The 6664-nt window shown below is 47.3% G+C and overlaps 1 pseudogene across 1 annotated transcript; it reads right to left on the reverse strand.

The window, feature by feature from the left end:
• Positions 1–5485: 5485 nt before the first annotated feature.
• LOC311244135 (E3 ubiquitin-protein ligase MARCHF5-like) lies at positions 5486–6203 on the reverse strand (annotated as a pseudogene). Its single transcript has one exon. The product of its transcript is annotated as an E3 ubiquitin-protein ligase MARCHF5-like (transcript).
• Positions 6204–6664: the final 461 nt, after the last annotated feature.

Below are 6664 nucleotides of genomic sequence, written 5' to 3' on the forward strand. Positions count from 1 at the left end.
GTCTACACCTGTTCTGACTTTAGTTAAACCGTTACACAACATTTAATTTATTGAAAAAGTTAAAACAATACAATATTGTTATCTCTGTTGTTATTCTTATATCTATGGTTAAATGGACTGCATTTATATTGTGCTTTTATCCAAAGTGCTTTACAATTTGTTCCTCACATTCACCCATTCACTCACCCATTCACACACCGATGGCGGAGGCGACCTTGCAAGGTGCCAACCCGCTCATCGGGAGCAGTTAGGGGTTAAGTGTCTTGCTCGACACACCTTCCGATTACCAGACGACCGCTCTACCTCCTGAGCCACTGTTGCCCTTTATAGCCATACTTTATGAGGTCAAATTATTGGTAACAGCACAGATCACTGTGGAGTATAAGGTATGATTACTAAGCTCTTTTTATGCCAGTACAATCTGTGTTCATTCCTTGACGTGACGAGGGAAAAAGAAACGTCTGTCTAACTTTGCAGCAGTTTTGGGCGAATGGCCCAAAGTCTTGTGTCCCCGACAGCCGTGACGAATGAATAACACGAATCATATGTCGTCCAACACGAGACCCATTAATCATTCTGCATGAATAGATTAATAGCTCATAAATCTCACCAGGAACATTATATCTCTGCAATTAGAGTCGCAGCGCTAGCCTCATGGTATATTCAACATGTTTGGTGAATACTAAAGTGAGAGGCCTTGTCTGGAATGTAGAGACTGTAGATGTATCACTACATCCAGGCTCGGAGGGTGACGGGCCGCGTCTATATTAAAGGCGGCCCAAGAGTGCTTCCGCGTTTCTCTGATTGGCCACGACGCCCATGTGACAGCGGCTTATCGCGGCGCGCGGCAGAGCGGAAATAGGCTGCTGCTCCGGCAAAAGAAAGACAGGCATTCTATTGCCATGCTCTAAGACAAACTCTAACCTTAACCAACTCCGAAAGAATGCCTAAACTTAACCGGCGAAAGAAAGACAGACTCTAGTTACGTTTATATAGAGAGATGATAAATTAATTAAACGTAAAAAAAAAAAAAAAAAATTGAAGTGATTCCAACTTGTCACCAACTGACCACAGGCTCCACAGCAAGCTGAGGAATGAGTTGAGCTAACCGGCGATGTTAAAACAGGGGGGATTACGAATGCATAATGCCGCGGCAACCTATGCGCCGCTGCCGCTCTGCCGCTCTCTCTGCCGCGGGGCGTGCTAGCGCGCTGTCACGTGGGCGTCATGGCCAATCAGAGAAACGCGGAAGCACTCTTGGGCTGCCTTTAATATATAAGCTGACGGGCCAGAGGATCCCTGGCAGAGCGCCAGGTGAGTGGAGCAGAACTTCTGCCTCGGAAGGATATCGAGACATTCCCAACTTCCATTAGTCCTTTGATGGATGGTGATGTTTCTGTTTGATCCGAGTTGCCCGCCATCATTACAGCATGTTCTACTCTAAATAGCTCCTGGTAGAGATTTGGGGTGAAGCTAATATCAGACTGAGACTCATTAAACGTTGAGCCCAAGGGCAGAGCTGCTGTAGCAAACATGAAAGCACAACTCATAGGGACCTGAGATAACTAGGAAATAGCCAACTGAGTATTATGGCTTGTACACCGATGCTGTTCCGGTCTGGTTAATAAACTGTTAATTTGTAGACTTTACGTTGGTCTCAGACTCATCAGTGAGACCTTACAGTATGTATGCATGTATGCGTACATTTACACACACACACACACACACACACACACACACACACACACACACACACACACACACACACACACACACACACACACACACACACACACACACACACACACACACACACACACACACACACACACACACACACACACAGAATGAAATATTCAGACGGCTCCTCTCCTGCTTATTCCTGATTATAGTGACGTTTGCATGAAATGCCGGGAGGACGCCGGCCCGTCCCGCCAGTGCAGACAGACGAATACCCTCAAGACTCTCTCACTGTCCTGTCGTAGCTGTAGCAGAGCGATGCAAGGGGGTGCGACCCCGGTAAGAGAGTGTCGGCACCGGACAGAAAACGGTGAGCGTCCCACTTCAGACACCAAAGAATGTCGTGGATTTCGACTGGTCATAGAATGCTTAAGGCATACAGAATAGACACAAGATAGGCCTGATGAGCCCGTGTAAATGTCAGACCACAACAGGTTCTCGCCCGGCATTAAAGCAAACAGTAACATGGTCAGACAAGAATCAAATGAAGCAAGGAGATAAGGTTCTGAATACTTACGTTGGTTTATTTGAACATAAAAGGTTTACATCCATGGAGGACTCTCAGTTTGGCAGAGTGTAATCAAGGTACATGGACACAGGTTTGCCAGAGCGAAAGCAAACAAAAGCATAGTGTGTTACGTTATAAGCATAGCGAATAGAGACGTATCATTGCTGCGTTTTAGTTTTGGGAGGATAATTTCTGATTGGGTTGGGCTTTATATGGTCATTTGGAAGACGGAAGAAATATGCTTTTGAAGAGGTGCAAACGGGGCCCCTCGCAGGAACACGCTGACCTTCGACTGTTGCAAACCTTATCAAGCCTGATGAATGGGTGCAGTGTTTTGTAGAAAGCCATAAGCCTGACTCACAAATGAGGAGAATGTGAAATTACACTCACATTTAGTCAACCCCGTTGGAGCTATCTTCGCAATAGATAGGATATTATTATTGGAGTGTACATTAGCAATAGTCACAAGTTACTGTATGCCATGTGGGAAGAGTTGAGAGCAGGTGACATGTCTCTGTGCTAGAAGCTTTGTGCTATGTAGCATTTCCTCTACATACACATTCTATAATTTGTCACTTTAGAGGTCACATATTATGCAAAAACGCACTGTTTTGCTTGTGCAAACATTTGGGTCTCTGATGGTTCCAACACACAAACTGTGAAATAAGACAATTCAGTCAGATTATGCACACAGCCTGTTCAGAAACTGTGCCTTTAGACGAGCCGTTCAGATTTGATTCTCCCTCGATTTTCAAGATGGCGACTTGCTCGTAAACATTGCTTGCTCTTTTTCCACCTGAACAGTTCACAAAAATATGTTTCTGACAATATTTTATGCTGGAAAAGGATATGTAATTGTTGGGTCTAAATTCATATTTCATCTGCAACTCCTAGTTTGACAGTTTTATCTGAATTTTGTGAGCCGGTTCCCCTGCCATTCTGTGCAGTTTGGGAAAAACATGACTCATTTGCATTTAAAGCTACAGACACAAACAGCCCATCTGGACCAGGAATGAAACAGAAGGGTAAAGACATGTTTTGGGGACTTCAGAGACCTATATTAACTTGTTCAAAAGAGTATAACATGTGACCTTTAAAATACATTTAATTAACAAAGAAAAACTATATTCCTCATTCCATAATATAAACTAGACTTTGAAATCTGCAAAATGAACATTAAAAACGATCTTGTTTTTATTATTTTATTAACATCAAAACTTGTTGAAAAGGAAAGAAAAAACCAAAACACATCCAAACTCACTGACTGCAACACCGGCAGTCGCAAAACAAGTCACATTCCTGGGGGAAGAAAAAGTTCTCTACCTATTCACTGACCACACGTGTGCTTGTGTCTGCATCAAAAGTCTCATTTGCCTTCCCAAAGCCCTGGAAGTCGCAGAAACTACGCCCGGTGGCGACGGGGCAGAGGCGATAATCGTAGCACAAACGTTGTCGGCCGTGCCACTAATCATCACTCTGCGGAGGGGGAGGTGGTGGTGTTGGGTGTCAACAGTGGTCAGTCGGGACGCAAGAGACGTAAGAAGGATGTCTCTTGGACCAGAAGTTTCTTCTCAAAGAGTTTGCCATACAGTACATGTCTTCAGCCACCACCACCACCCAGGACTGCCTCTATGCCTTCTACAACGACGCTCAGTTTCCGGGTTCCTCTGATTGGCCACGACGCCCACGTGACCCTATGCTAGCCCGCCCCCTTCCTGCCGCGCCGCACTCGCCAGCTTCCTCAAGCGCCGCGCTCCTGCCGCGCCGCGCTTCCTCAGCTTCCTCAATTTATAACAAATCATTAAAAAAATATACCGTTAACTGGAATATGTTGTTTCTTTACACATATGTTGGATTATGTAATTGGTTTGTCATGACAAACCAATAAAAACCGCAAATTAACCGGTGGCCACAACAACACTTAGTACTGGTGGTGGTGGAGGACCGGGGGGCAGGGGGAGAGGAGGCAGCCGGGGAGGCGGCCGGGGAGGTCGAGGGGGAAGACGGACGCCTGTCTGCAAGAAAGTGGTCTACGACGACCACGAGAGTGAAGAGGAGGAGGACGACGCGGTCAGCTTGCGATCAGAGGAGGACGAGTACTGTGTGTTGTTGTGTTGTTGTTTCCAATAAAAAATCGCGAATTAACCAGTGGCCACAACAACACACAGTACTCGTCCTCTGATCGCAAGCTGACCGCGTCATCCTCCTCCTCTTCACTCTCGTGGTCGTCGTAGACCACTTTCTTGTAGACAGGCGTCCGTCTTCCCCCTCGACCTCCCCGGCTGCCTCCTCTCCCCCTGCCGCACCGAGACGCGGAGCCCCCCGGTCCTCCACCACCACCAGTACTGTGTGTTGTTGTGGCCACCGGTTAATTCGCGATTTTTATTGGTTTGTCACCAATTACATAATCCAACATATGTGTAAAGAAACAACATATTCCAGTTAAAGGTATATTTTTTTAATGATTCGTTATAAATTGAGGAAGCTGAGGGAGCGCGGCGCGGCAGGAGCTTGGCGCACACAGGAAGCTGGCGAGCGCGGCGCAGCAGGAAGGGGGCGGGCTAGCGTAGGGTCACGTGGCCGTCGTGGCCAATCAGAGGAACCTGGAAACTGAGCGCCGTTGTAGAAGGCATAGAGGCACCCAGGACTAAGTGTGCAAGTGTGAGACAACCCAAGCTGCCTCAGGGCCCGCGTCCACTTGGCGCATATTTCTGACCGCACGCATCTGTTTTCAATGTATTCCAATGGGGAGGGAGCGCATGCGGCCGCCTCTAGGAAGTGCGCTGCCGTCGGCTTCTTTTCTCAGCTTTTTTGTGCGGGCGAAAGTTGAAACTTTCTCAACTTTCAGAGCGATGCGCTGGGCTCATTTTCAGACAACCAATCACAGCCATTCATCTACCACTCTGTTTGTAACCTGACACCGGAGCTGCCTGCCTGTCTGGCTGTCTCCCACAGACGGACAGACCATTGAGATTCGCGACAAAACTAATAATAATAACTACACGAATACACTACTAAAAAGCTAATAAAAAGCAAAGGGCGAACTGTGGTGTCAGGCAATAACTATATATATAATTAATATACAATAAAGTTATTCAAATATGCTATAATATGTGCAAAACCGCGGCATGGCTGTAGATTTCTTTCTGTCATCAACAAGATGCGCTGCATGCCAGCGCTGCCGGCGCACTGCAAGCATGTTTCACGGAGAAATATGCGCTAGGTGGACGCGGGCCCTCAGGCCTCCTCCTGCTGCTCGGGAAAGTTGAGGATCTTGCGATGGGCTTGTCGAAGGTACTGCTGCTGCTTGAAGTACACCTTGAACGCTCCCTTAATCACCACAAAGGCAATGCCACCCAGAATGGTCCTCTGCAGGTTGGAGTTGACAATGCTGAACATGAGCTTGCCCACGATGGCAGCGATGATGGGGAAGACCAGGGCGCCGCACCGGATCCGTGCGGCCGACACGTGGTCTGCCAAGGGGCTGGCCTCTGCCGGGATCCGAGGAACCGGGCATCCGATCCCTGGGTAAATACTGTTGAGGATCTGTAGCTTGTTGGAGTACTTCCTCCAGAGGCGCAGCACGTAGTCCTGCACCGTATAGCACAGCCGTCCAGTAGATGCAGACCACCATGAGGCCAGCGGCAGCGAAGGGACGTGTCTTGGAGATGAGGCGGTCGGCCAGGTCCAGCACGTACACCACAGGTCCCAGCTTGGGGAAGACAATGAGGTACTCTGCGTTGCACAGCGGGCAGGCCACGCATGCTGTGCTGTTGCCCCGCTGCTTCTCGTCCACCCAGCGCTGCAGGCACGCCTGGTGGACCCACTTGGTGGAGCCACGGCAACGGCACGGGCGCACCCACTCGGCCGTGCGGTCATCCTCGTCTGTGGCGAAGCACACCCAGCAGCTCCTGTCCAAATTCTGCTGCATTACCACTGCACCCTGTTCTGCCATAATCGAAGTGAAGCAGAAAATACTTTAAAACGTTGCTAGCTAACTAAGCACAGGACGCCACAAAATAGCAGGCTCTGTAAATTGGTGTAACATAGCTAAGATTTGCCTTTGAATGGGTAGCTTGCTATATATGCTGTCTCAAGATGCACAATGAGATCGTGAGAGAATTGTTGAATATAGAACCCAAATGTTCTATAATGTTCTATTATGACATCATACTGTGACATTACAAATGTTCTAGAATGTTCTATTATGACATCATACTGTGACATCACAACGGAACATGTTTAATTTGAATCATATAAATAATATGTATGGTAAGGCTGTCCCCGAAGCCTGTTTTTGGGATTCAAACTTCGTCAGGGTTCTTCGAACGGACGTTCAAACCTTCGTTTTTAATTAAAAAACAAAAATTAAAAAACAAAAATTATCATTTCTTTTAAATTATTATATATCCTCAA

This window comes from Notolepis coatsorum (genome assembly GCF_963971535.1).
Source record: "Notolepis coatsorum genome assembly, chromosome: 17".
Classification (NCBI taxonomy): domain Eukaryota; kingdom Metazoa; phylum Chordata; class Actinopteri; order Aulopiformes; family Paralepididae; genus Notolepis; species Notolepis coatsorum.